The sequence below is a fragment of the Pinus tabuliformis genome, chromosome 4_1 (assembly GCF_031772625.1).
Source record: "Pinus tabuliformis cultivar Carrire ecotype Pingquan chromosome 4_1, CPIR1, whole genome shotgun sequence".
NCBI classification, from domain to species: domain Eukaryota; kingdom Viridiplantae; phylum Streptophyta; class Pinopsida; order Pinales; family Pinaceae; genus Pinus; species Pinus tabuliformis.
The window spans coordinates 41,000,775-41,014,443 of record NC_142303.1 but is presented as its reverse complement, the minus strand read 5'-3'; positions in this window follow the sequence as shown (position 1 = coordinate 41,014,443).

The window sequence follows — 13,669 nt, the reverse complement described above, 5'->3', positions numbered from 1 at the left end:
TCATCATTTTTGACCTTTTTATTATTTTTGTCCTTTGATTTTTTTTTTTTAGGACATGCCCTCTTTACGTTTTTGAACTTTTTTTTTTTTTGAATATGGAAAACATTTGCAAAAAGCAAAGGTATGTACATATTACAGAGATAAACTAAGTCGGTCATAAATTATGACACCTATTGGTATAGGAAAATAACAGTGGCTCCACTTGGGGATGGCTTTCCCTGGTGGAAAGTCAAGAACTGTAGATCAATGGCCTTCTGAAAGACTGTGATTTTATTCTGCAATTTTTCCTTTATTTTGTTGCTTTATTGATATTTATGACAGTGACACTTTTGAAGCTTAGGGCCTTCTCTTCAGGCTTCAACTCCAAAACTTTACCATCCAATCCAAACTAAACTTTCTGAAGGATATAGTATGTACAATTGAAACTGGTAAAATTAGTAACTTGGATCAATATAGTGCTTCAACATTCGACCATTTACTGGTCCTCCTTCTACCTCTGCACCATCCAATTCTTTGAGAAAGTAAGCATTATTACCTCTAAAGGCATATATAATGTATGGACCTTTGCACAAGAAATCAAACTTACCATGTTTCCCTTTGTCTTCTCTTCTAGTGTCCCACTTCAAAACTTTATCACCAAGATAGAAGTCTTCTTCCTTGGTTCTTTTATTGAAACTTCTTGAGTTTTTCCTATAGTACTTTGGCTCTGATGTATACTTCCTCCCTGCTTTGCTGCAAATAAATGGTCTGATTGATTCTCCTCTGAATATCTTTTGGCTCAACTTGGCATTCCTAGAGTAGTTTCATCACTGGGATTCCTAATGATGAAGGGAAAATTGCTTCCATCCCATAGACTAACTGATGGGGACTGGTACCAATAGATTTCTTAGTTGTAATTTTGTCCGCCCACAAAGCATTGATTAGCTTCTTGTTCCATGTTTTCTTATTGTCTTCCAACAATTTTTTAATAATATTCATTAGGCTTTTGTTGGAGGATTTTGTAAGTCCATTCCCTTGGGGATAGTAAGCTGTAGAGTGACCAAGTGTTATATGGTATTTATGGCAGAAATCAGTCATCCTCTTTGATTTAAAGGCTGCAGCATTGTCTATGATTATTTTGTTGGGAAAACCAAATCTGGACAGAATATTGGCCTCCAGAAAACTGATGATGACAGTATCAGTGGCTTCTATAGAGGGAATGGCTTCTATCCATTTTGTAAAGTAATCTCTGGCAGTTAAGATCCACCTATGTTGAGCAGAAGAAGGGGGTGAATTTCACCAATGAAGTCTAGACCCCACTCTTGAAAGGGATTTTCAGTAGAAATGGATTTTAAAGGTAAAGGCAAAAGTTTTCTTTTCCCTTCAAAGATCTGACACTTGTGGCAGGAGGTTACAAACTTTTTTACATCAAAAAAAGGATGGCCAGTAAAATCCAGCTCTGAGGATTTTATCAACTTTTGTCTTCCAATAGAGGTGTCCTCCACAATCACCTGCATGAAATTCTTGGAGTACTTTGTCAGATTATTCCTTTAATAAACAATTCAGCAGAATGCCTTCATGATTTTTCCAAAATAAAGTATCATCAATTATGTAGAATTTAAAAGATTTCATTTTCAAAAACCTACTCTTGGTTCTGGACAACCCTGGAGGAGCTTTTAAATTTTGTAGAACGTATATTATATCAGCATACCAAGGTGAATCTAAAAAGGCCTGGTTGATTTGTGGATTCACCATCTCCTCTTCGTTATCCAGTTCTGCAATGAAGTTTATATCTAGGGCATTTGCTTCAATCATAAGTTTTTCCAACCCCTGACCTTTGATTAATTTTGTAGATAATCTCTATGTCATACTCTAATATGGTAGCTATCCACTTTCCCCTTTTTCCATCAACTCCATTCTGTGTAAGAATGTCTTTGACTACAACATTGGGAACATAAGCTACTATGTGAGAGTACAAGATATAGACTCTGAAATCTTTGATAGCTTTTACCAAAGAAAAAGCCTGTTTTTCCATTATGGTATACTTTAATGGTGCATCCCTTAGAGCTTTACTAAAGAAGGCTATTGGTTGTTCAAATCCCTGATCATTCTTCTGTAGTAAAACGGCAGCAATGGTATGTTCTGATGCAAAGGAAAAAATGATAAATTCTCTGTCAAACATTGGACTTATGAGGACTGGTGTTCGAGTCAAGGCTAATTTTATATCTTCGAATGATTTTTTGGCCTCCATGGTCCATTTAATAGCCAAATCTTTCTTCAACATGTTATTTAATAGTCTAATTAGTTCAGCTAGGTTAGAGATAAATCTTCTCAAAAAGTTTATTTTTCCTAAAAATGCCTAAAGTTCTTTGATGTTTCTAGGGTGTGGTATTTGAAAAATAGCTTCAATCTGGATCCCATATTTAGAGATAATGTGGCCTAGTAATTTTCCTTCTTCCAAACCAAAAAAAGAATTTTTTAGATTCAGAGAGATGCCATATTGTTATCAGGAAATCTAGTGTCCACTCAGAGCTGCTAGTCCCACTAAGACGGGTAGCTATCTTAGAAACAAACAAACTAAAACTACTTTCGCTTTCCTTTATGGGAAGTAGATAAGAGGGGAACAAAGGATACCAACCTCAATCTTGTGCTTGGTTCCTCGCTTGGTTCCTCTCCCTTTTAGCAGGTCTGTGTCACTCCTTCCTTGCTTCAGAGAGCACCTGTAGAGTCAAAGAAACATAACACTATCGAAGTACAGATATCTACAATCATAAACAATATAGGACCAGATATATATTGACCACACAAATGCATATATCATCAAACATACAAGAATGTGAAGGAAAACGTGAATAGCTTTATTAATATAAATAATCACAAAGAGGATTACAACCTATTGATATAACCTAGCATCATCCTCCCAGAATGAAAGCCCTTCTTCACCTCATGAAAATCTTAGATCACCCAACACTGTGATGTTCCACCAAGAAACCAACAAAACTTCTTTACAAAATACAAGATTCCAGCCTCTGGATCTCTGTGATGAGGGATCCATATATAGATGTTTGCAGGGGGTGAGTCAGCTTCTGGGATTTTGATTAGTGTCCTCTCTCTGATAGTTCTTGGTTCCACTTGGAGATTCATGATCTCTTACTCATCCCTGGGTGAATTCAGAGAAGCAAGTGTCATAGGAGAAGTTTATGGAAGATTCCATGATCATCCACCTTGCAAACTGTCTCTGCCATTTGTCTACTCTCGCCCATTGCACCCTATAGAAGGGAATTCAAGTATGCATCACACTTTTTGCACTGAGTAGGTGAGATGCATCGCACCCTTAGCACTGAGCAGTCTATATGGTCCAGTCTTGACCAGTTCTGAGCAGTTTCCAATGGAGAACTTCTGGGAGATGATGCAACCAGCTGACCTTGTTCCTTTAGGGTGTGAAACAACACTTTTAGGGACTTAGAATCCCTTGGTTTATAGACATATATGATTGGGGTTGCAGTGCCCAAAAATATCTATAACAGTTGCCCCCTAAAGCATGAGGTCGTTAATCTTTTGATGTCGGGTGAAATGCTTTATCATGAGGATCCGAGGTTTTTCGAACTAGAAGGCGACCTGTAATAAGATAAAATACAATACATTATCTTCATAATATTTTCATGATCTAACTAAGGCGGGAATTCCCATGCTCAGCTTTATAAATTCATTCTCATGTACATAGGACAGATGACCGTCTGTATAACAGACTGATGATTCTGATAGAGTCATCATCCTTTGATTTGGATGATCTTCTATTCGACAATGATGTACATTTGATGTCTTTATTTTCCTGAATATATCGTAGCCCGAATGGATGAAACTAGATCCGGGGTCTTCAAACTCGTTCAATATTTGCCCGGAGTACAAGTCGATCCATGTGAAAGATGTTTTGGAATCGAACATGGAAAGACATCGCCTGATTACCAGCCAATGATGTAAGCTATTAACAGGCACGAGAGGAATCACCGATAATGATGATGACCCTCAAGGTATGATAGTACAATTCATGTGGTGCAAAAATGGGACTTGGCATCAAACACCACGTAAATTCTTTCGGTCGAAGGCCAATGATGTGAACCTATCGCCGGAAGTGAGAAACTTGCCATTGAGGCATGCAAGCTTCAAAGTACTAAAAGGGTTATTCCTAGATCGACTTCTTGGATAATGAGCTGATGTCGACAAGAAGTGACCTGTCATAGGAGGGCCTTAATGAATCCCACATCTACGACACAGAATGGAGAAAATGATTTTGTGGAGGTGAAAACGATTTGATGATACAAGGTTCAGGGTGGCGGTCATGAAAGAATGGAGCGTGAATGTATTGCACTGGATGAGACATAGGTGAATTCTCTGAGAAAATTCTCTTGAACATATCGGTGACATTGAAATGGATTGGTAGCATTAACCCCAAAGATGGATGGTACAATGGACCAATGGTAATATGACCGGTGAACGAAATAACCCAACCCGACTCAGACATGGAGTGAAAGTGTCATGTTCAAGAGCGACTTGCTACCAATAAAGTTTCTTCAAGTTTTCTTCCCAATTCTTCCCCAGTCATTTCTGACCAGTACCTCTTTATTTTTATCAAGCTTGAGGAGGATAACATATTCTTGTTCTATAATTCTCCCTTCTGGCAAACCCATCGCTATGTTTTAACGAGCCTAGCAACAGTGAAACTCGTTCTCGTCTATATGGACGAGTTTGTCCCTATTGATTTTAATGAGTTTAACAACAATGCTAACTTAGTCCTTTTTCAATTTAGAGAGTTTGAAAAGGGATGGAAAGGAAACTCCAATAATCCTTTTTCATCATATAATCCCATAGGTCCGAAAAAGTATAAAATAATATGAAAGGGATGAATTTTCAATACTTTTAACGAGCCGAACAAAACAAGCGCTTGATCTTTTTGTGTAACAATCCCTCAGGTCCAAAAAGATTAAAATCTAGAGGAGGGATAGAACTTCCAATAGCTTTAACGAGCTAGAGAGGCCAATTTCTTGGCAATCTTTTCATATTTTACGAGTCAGACGAAAAGAGCTTAAAGGAGACTCATTTTTTGAGGAACGAGTGATAATATCTGGTATCAGCTGATTCTAGGTAAGGTTTGGAATTTTCCAATCACGACAGTGTCACAAGGATGGCTAACAGAATCACTTATCACAGTTGTTCCTCAAAAGGGTAAACAATCAAATGGAGGCGAATGATCGGCTAAGACAGAGTGGAGGTGATGATGAGAACACGACCAAGGCTCAAAAGCTGATGATAATACATTCACAATGGTTATTTACAAGAGATGGGTTCATTTTTTAGTGAGCTTAAACTCTGGGGGAAACATTTGCTCATTGCTTAGGTTTAATTTTTAACGAGCTTGAACTTCGCATAAAAACTTCTCATGCCAGTCGTATAATAAGGACGTCTCATCGATAGATTCCATTTTTATGGAGCTTGCACCTTTCGAAGCTTTACTCCATATCCTTTCATTACACAAGCTAGGAATGACCAATCCTACGAGTTTAAAGGGTTGAGAATCTACAAACTACGAAAATAAATGGTCACTCTTTACTTGCATGCAAAAAGGTTTGCATGCCACCAGGTATAGTGAAGTAGAGTTTCCAGATTACCCTTCAATTTGTAGACAAAACATTTGTTCTATCAGGAAAGGCCTACCTTCTAATGGAGGTATCTTCCCAGTCTAATCCCATCTTCTTATGTGGACAGGAGTCAGACCAGTCAGATATCCTTCATGGAAACCTACTCTATGCCTAGAGTTTTCCTGCCGAAACAGGCCAAGGTGCATGCCCCCTGGGTTTCAGTCATGACCCCTGAATTACTCGCGTTCTTCAGGTGGACGGACTGGAGATTGATGAGATATTCCTTGCATGAAAAGACCATTTGGGGATGGAATTTGAATATTAGCTATGTGTGAGCTAGGGAATGAAAGCTGGGCTACGAGCTAGACCACTCAGCCTTCATGCGAAAAACACATTACTCGAAAGAGTGAGGAGACAATGGCTCCCATGCTATAAATATAGTCACGTCCAAGGAGTAGATTATAATCTAGAGGTCCTTGGACTACCATTACGTTCATATAAATAGTTTTCCTTCTCAAAGTTATAGGCACATTTGGAAGGATCCCTCACGGTCGACTGGTTCCTTTGTTGAAGCCTGTCAGATTTCTCATCTTAGGCATAAGCGATGGCGAACCAAGCGCTTTCCAAGCAATTGAGGAAAGGATACTTGCAGAAGCCCCCTCATCTATGATGGTACTGACCATGACCATTCTGTAAGCTTGTACAATGATTCAGAATGGTACATTAGACGTTAGATGAGGTCTGCCTAGTAGATTCCAATCAAAGGAAATGACTAGGTTGCTTAGAGGTGGGACCGAATAGACGGTCGAATACGACTCCGACAAACTTCCTTCCTGCTGTAAAGGAACGGGATTGCCCCCATGTTCATCGGAGTCTGTGTTTACAAAAAGAATTTGAACGGTGTCATTCTCATTCTCTTCAGTGACTGTATCATCTGAAGATGGACCTTCCAAAGGCAAGACCGGGTCGACTGCCGCCTCGACCTTTTGACTTTTGTCTGGTGTGGATTCAGAGGGTTTATCTTCAATGATAGATGCTTCAACTGACCACAAAATTGTGTTGATTATGTTTTCAACTAGTGATGGACTCGGCAAGAGTTTCTTGTATCCAGGAGGAAGCCGTAGTGGTGAAGCAGGACGGTTATCCAAGACTCTTTTAGCTTCATCTAGGAAGGGACAACGGTGGACGACGTGATCATCTTCACACAGTTTACAAGGAAATTTACATTTTATTTTCTGTCTAGAGACTTCTCTTTCACTAGTTGACGGTGTACTTTCAACATGATCGTCAGAGGTTGATGACACTAGATTGTGCAAACCAGGAGACCAGTCCCTTAAGATCCGAGGGATGCAAGGACAATCTCAATGATAGTGGTCCCCTCTGCAAATGACACATGGAGATTTACGCTTCGATGGTGCAGTGTGTGGATTTTCGCTAGACGATGCACGGTTGCCCCTTTTTGCCTTTGGCTCCTTCTTCTTCTTCTCCTTCTCCTTCCCTTTCTTCTTCTCTTCAGTTACTTGGTTTTTAGCTTTACCATCTTCACCAAGCGAAGAGGAAGGAGGGGAGGGAGAAACAAGAGAAGCAGAAGGTGGAGGGGTAACTCTGGTATCATCTAGTTGCTGACTTGATTGTTCAGGAATCACGGTACTTTGAATGGCAGAGGTCGAGAAGAGCCATATTGGCAAGCTGATTGTCAATCCTGGAAGGGACAATGTGGCCATATGAGGTGCACCAACATCTCCCCAAGAGGAGAAAGGACTAGGATTTCCTCCAAGGGGAAATTCTTGTTTGGTGGACTCCATTTTTCTAAACCTAAGACCAATGCGGGAACAGTGATATTATTCCGATTAAAATAAATTTTAGATGCTTTGACACAACTTTGCTTTTTCAATTTTTAAGACTCGAGAAAGAGCAAAACATGACTCTAGTTTCCTTAGATTTTTAATGAGCCTAAAGTGACAAGTGCTCAGATGGACCTTTTCCTTTAAGGAGTCTAAAAAGGAACGAAAGAGACTACTCTGGAAATCTAGACAGAGGGATTACCAAACCAATCACAAAACTACAGAATACCTTTTATGGTACGGCAGTCAATCTTCCCGAATGCTGTGTTTAGTGCATTGTGATCGATAGGGTGACAAACACGACTTCCTAAGGATAAAGGATATAGCCTATTGTGGTCTCCCAATATATACTTGATGATATGTCAGAGCACAAGTCCGTACTGGCACTTGTCGTCTCAAAGAGTAGGAATCACCCAACCAACAATGGAAACGATAGTTACCAGGCTTTACGACGCTGGAATACATCTCTAGCCTAGACTTCTAAATGTTGTGCGTTAGGTTTCAAAGCGTTTTTAAGTTCATTGAATTTATTTTACAGTTGATCTTTCTTAAGAAATTTTCCTTTTAGGTTCACCGTGTGATGTAGATATACATTTCCTAAAATGCAATCTAAGATGATAAACAATCATTTAATCTTCTTTTTGCAATGAAAATCCTAGCTACTAGGGAAAGATAAATGAGATTCGTTCAACATAGAGCAGAGAGCACACACTAGATGCACTGCCCTAAATCAAACCAACAAGCGGTCTAAATGCAAATGCACATGCATGTATTTTTTTTTTCTCTTTCTTAATGTGTGAATGACATAAAGAATGCTGAGCAAAAATCCGAATTATCTTTTCAGAGCAACAGTACTAACAAATTTCTCTTCAAAACAAAAGGAAGATAATGACGACACTTTGCGATTTTGAATTGAAAACTGCTTTTGACACTTGGAAAAACACAAATTCAAATAAAATACAAGAGTAATAGTATAATCGACCATCCAGAACAACAGGATTCCTTTCTTTGACTGAAAGTGACACTTGCGACACTTCCAAATCAAAAGACGATAGTTTGATTACGCTACTTCTTTGTAAAAGAGAACTATAAATGGCGCACAATACATGAAAAAAATTCACAATTATTTGCACGATGGAGGCAGAATAATGGAAAGGAAGGGAGTTTCTTTAGTGGTATACTGATCACAGACAACAAAACTCCTGAATAGAGCTGAAGAGAGTGAAGGAAAACCCAAAATCTGAAGGAAAAATTAGCCTTTTCTAATCATCGCACTTGTAACACAGGGAAACATGGATGCATCTCACCTACTGCACATGGGAGGTGTGATGCATCCAGATTTCCTTGAAGAGAGGGTGCAATGGTATAGGGACGAGACTTTACTTGGTCTTTGGTCAAAATTTGCAGCTCAGTTCAGGGATTTAGGCCAAGCTAATGATAGTCAGTAAATAGAAATCACAGGGGCTGATCTAATGAGGCTACTAGAGCCACCACCAGGGCAATTAGGATGTTTGCAAATCAATTGTTCAGTTTATAAACAAAACCCGGAGATAGACTGAAGCAGCATTGATCTACTTTGCACTTGCATAGCAAATGCAATTCGAAGGCTAGCTAGCTTGACTTTAGGCTCCGTCTGTAGTTTATAAAGCAAACAAATATAGACAAGAAAACAAGCTATTCGCTCCCCAGCGGAGTCGCCATTTTGTTATTGGGAAATCTAGTGTCCACTCAGAGCTGCTAGTCCCACTAAGACGGGTAGCTATCTTAGAAACAAACAAACTAAAACTACTTTCACTTTCCTTTATGAGAAGTAGATAAGAGGGGAACAAAGGATACCAACCTCAGTCTTGCGCTTGGTTCCTCGCTTGGTTCCTCTCCCTTATGATAGGTCTGTGCCGCTCCTTCCTTGCTTCAGAGAGCACCTGTAGAGTCAAAGCAGCATAACACTATCGAAGTACAGAGATCTACAATCATAAACAATATAGGACCAGATATATATTGACCACACAAATGCATATATCATCAAACATACAAGAATGTGGAGGAAAACTCGAATAGCTTTATTAATAGAAAGAATAACAAAGAGGATTACAACCTATTGATCTGACCCAACATGATCCTCCCAGCATGAAAGTCCTTCTTCACCTCATGAAAAGCTTAGATCACCCAACACTGTGATGTTCCACTAGGAAACCAACAACACTTCTTTACAAAATACAAGATTCTAGCCTCTGGATCTCTGTGATGATGGATCCATATATAGATGTTTGTAGGGGGGTGAGTCAGCTTCTGGGATTTTGATTAGTTTCCTCTCTCTGATAGTTCTTGGTTCCACTTGGAGATTCATGATCTCTTACTCATACCTGGGCAAATTCAGAGAGGCAAGTGTCACAGGAGATCATCCACCTTGAAAACTGTCTCTGAAATTTGTCTACTCTCGCCCATCGCACCCTACAGAAGGGATTTCCAGTATGCATCTCACTTTTTGCACTGAGCAGGTGAGATGCATCACACCCTTAGCACTGAGCAATCTGTATGGTCTAGTCTTGACCAGTTCTGAGCAGTTTTCCATGGAGAACTTCTAGGAGATAATGCAATCAGCTGACCTTGTTCCTTTAGGGTGTGAAACAACACTTTTAGGGACTTAGAAGCCCTTGGTTTATAGAGATATATGATTGGGATTGCAGTGCCCAAAAATATCTATAACACATATTTACTGCATTTAATAAAGACCTGCCTAAGATGATCCAAGTGCTATTGATCTGATCTGGAAAACACTGTGATATCATCAAGGTATATAACTAGGAAATCATGGATTTCCTTAGCAAAGGCAATATCCATTACTCTTTGAAAGGTAGCCCCTAGATTTTTCAATCCAAAACGCATTTTAACATACATAATGGTACCCATGGGGTAGTGAATGTGGTCTTTTCTTGATCATCTAGATGGACTAGTATTTGGCTGTAACCAGAGAAGCCATCTAATAGTGAGATCCTTGTGGAACCTACTACACTTTGCAATATGTGATCCATTTTAGGTAAGGGATAGTTATCTTTGAGTGAAACTTTGTTCAAATTCCTAAGATCCACACATAGTCTTATTTCTCTAGTTTTCTTTCTTGTAGGGACAAGATTGGATACCCAATCCAAAAACCTAATGGGTGCAATTATCTTAGCTTCATACATTCGTTTGATTTCCTTTTCGATAGGAGGTAGTAGAGCAGGGTTAATTCTTCTAAGCTTTTGCCTAAAGGGCTTCTGATCTTCTTTTAAAGGGATAGCGTGTTGTATAATTCGAGTATCACAGGATTTTAAGTCCTCATAACTCCAGGAAAAAACATCCTAGAATTCCTTCATAAGTTCAATATATTTCAGTTTTCCACTGGGAGGTAATGATTTAGACAGTTAGTTTGGGATTCTCTTCAGATCCTGTATTACATTCCTCAATTTCTGATTTCAAAGGTTCCATTTTAGGTTTTCTAGGAATATCATTGGAGTCGAATAATTCCTCCAAAGGAGTTAATCCCTTGGGTAAGAAATTATCTTTGAGGTTTATGACTTCAGTTTCATCATCAATTACTTCATCAATTTCCATTTGTTTTAAATCTCGAATATCTGATTTAGTGAATTCTGTAGGATGAAGTCTGTCTATTTGATTTTTTTGTAGTTTGTTAATTTCTATTTCATTAGAGCAATCAAAATCTATTGTTATTTCAGTGTCTATGTTAGTATTTACAAATTCGTTATCTAAATTTAATTTTTTTTTAATCTGTTTATCATTTTCAAATACTTGCCAGTTATTTAAGTTGTCAGGAATAGTTGATCTATGCCTAACCTCAACAGTGTACTGATGGTTGGGCTGAAAGGGGAACTTATAGGTACTAGCAAACATAGCCAAACTGTGAGTTTGCATGTTATGTTTTCTGGGGATAGCAGCAAGCTTGGTTTCTAAAAAGGTGTTAAGGATTTCTACAACTGTACTTCTATAAAATCCTAGTCTAGGATCTCTAGTCAAGTAAACACCATTAATTTGTTTAACTATCAATTCAGAATCTCCCATAATTGATACCCTTATACCTCCTAATCCTTTAACCAGTTTAAGACCTAACAGGAGTGCTTCATATTCTGCCATATTGTTTGTGCATTTGAAGTTTAACCTATAGGCATGACCTTCTGCATGATCATTTTCTAAGTTATAAATCCATACGCCCACTCTTGCACCTATCTTGTTTACCGAACCATCAAATTCCAAATGCTATAAGATTTCATGTTCATAATTTTCATCTGGGGTAGTGGAATCCTTCTTGACCAAGGTATCTAGATTTTCTTTGTTATATGATGTTTCATGAATTTGGATATTTTGATTTCCCTTTAATATTGCAATTTCTTTTGGTTCTGCTATAATTTTTTTTGGTTCTGCTGTTATGTCACTTGAAGTATCTTCTCGACTAGTTTCAGCATTGTAAAGAATAAAAGAATCCATGTTAGAATGTACTAAATATATAGGAAAGTTTTGAGGCTTTTCCTGACTACTCACTACATACTTCATCAAATTTTCTCTATACAATTTCTTGGGATGTCCAAAGACTGAAATGGTACCATAAGACATATCCAATTGCAAAGATCCTTGGAGTTTAGCACCCTAGGATCTAGATAACAGTGTGCCATACTTGGGTGGTATATCAACAACAACAATATCCATGAGTATAGTTTTGGCAAGGTACTAAACCAGAGAAACACACAAATCTTTGATAATCCCTAACCACCTAACCTGACTTGAATCAAAGGAAAATAAATCTCTATAAGGCCTAGTGATGTATAAGTTATGTTTCTCCATAATAGATGTGGGCATGAGATTATGTGAAGCACCAGAGTCAAGCATGGCATTATGTAGGACTTTGTCATGAATATTGAGGCTGATATAGAAGGGTGGTACCCCTCCTTCCATTGGTTTCCCATTTACATCTGGGCCAAAAATTAACTTAGGTTGATCATCAAATAGATTCACAGAATCTTCATTTTCAACAAAGTTCAAATATTTACTAATTTGAGATCTGTAAGCTTCATGTTTAACCAATTCTGTTAAAGGAACTGAGATTTTGAGCTTGGCCACCTCTGCCCCCAGATTGAAAGACAAAGGTGCTTTATCTATTGGAGCATTTGAAACTTTGGCAGCAGTGTTTTCTTCTTTTTAAAGGTTTGGAGCATTTTTTGTTGGGTTTTCTAATATAATCTTTGGAGACTTTTCCACTGTTTCCTTAGGGGGATAAGAAGTGGAAGATGTTCATTAGAAGGATGGTTATCAGTTACATCTTCAATGGTGGGGCTAGGGGGATTTTGATTTGATCTAGAAAGGATTTGAAGAGTTTTTGTCACTGGAGTTGTTTTGATTTTCTTAGATTGATTAGGAACTGTTTTTTGGTTTTGTTCTAGGGCATCAATATTTCTTCTTCTTCTTAAATTGTACTATTTATGTACCTCAAAAATAACAAAGTCATACCCCTACTTGAAATCAAATGATTCTTCTATTTGGGTTTGGAATTGTTGGAGCATATGTGATTCTTGGTCATCCTAAGTTAGGAAAAAATTTTCCTCATCATCTATACCCATCAAATTAATCTGAGTGTCTTGTTAGAGATATTCTAAATGCGAGGCCTCTGCATAGTTTTCTTGGAAAGGTGGTCTGATATTCTGATCAGGAATATTCTTTCCAGTATTCTAGTTCTGGTTTTTCCTAAAGTTCAGATTTATTGCTGGAGGAGCCTGCTGGTTATCCCAGTGAGGCTTTCTTTCAATGTTTTCGATTCTGTCCATCAATCTCTACATTCCTTTGGCTAAAGCATCCATTTTTTGGTCAAAGGGTGAAGTTTCCTCTTTCAAAGGTATTCTTCTCTCACTTCTAGCTCTGGCTCTTTTGGCAAGTAGGTTAGCTTCAACGCTTACTGCTACACTCTGCATTTCTTCTATAGTAGGGGGATTTCTTTCTCTTAATTGAAAGGCCATATCTGTATCAAATCCATCCAGAAATTTGATTAGGGCTAAGCCAGGTGGAGGTCTAAGGTCAAGTGGAATGGCATTATATACATTATTAAACCTGGTGCAATAGTCCTGAACAGTTTCATTTGGCCCCCTTTTAAGGTTTTCGTATTCAGATAAAATTTGGAGGGGGTCCTTCTTCTTCTCCCACCTATTCAAGAATTTTTGGTAAAGG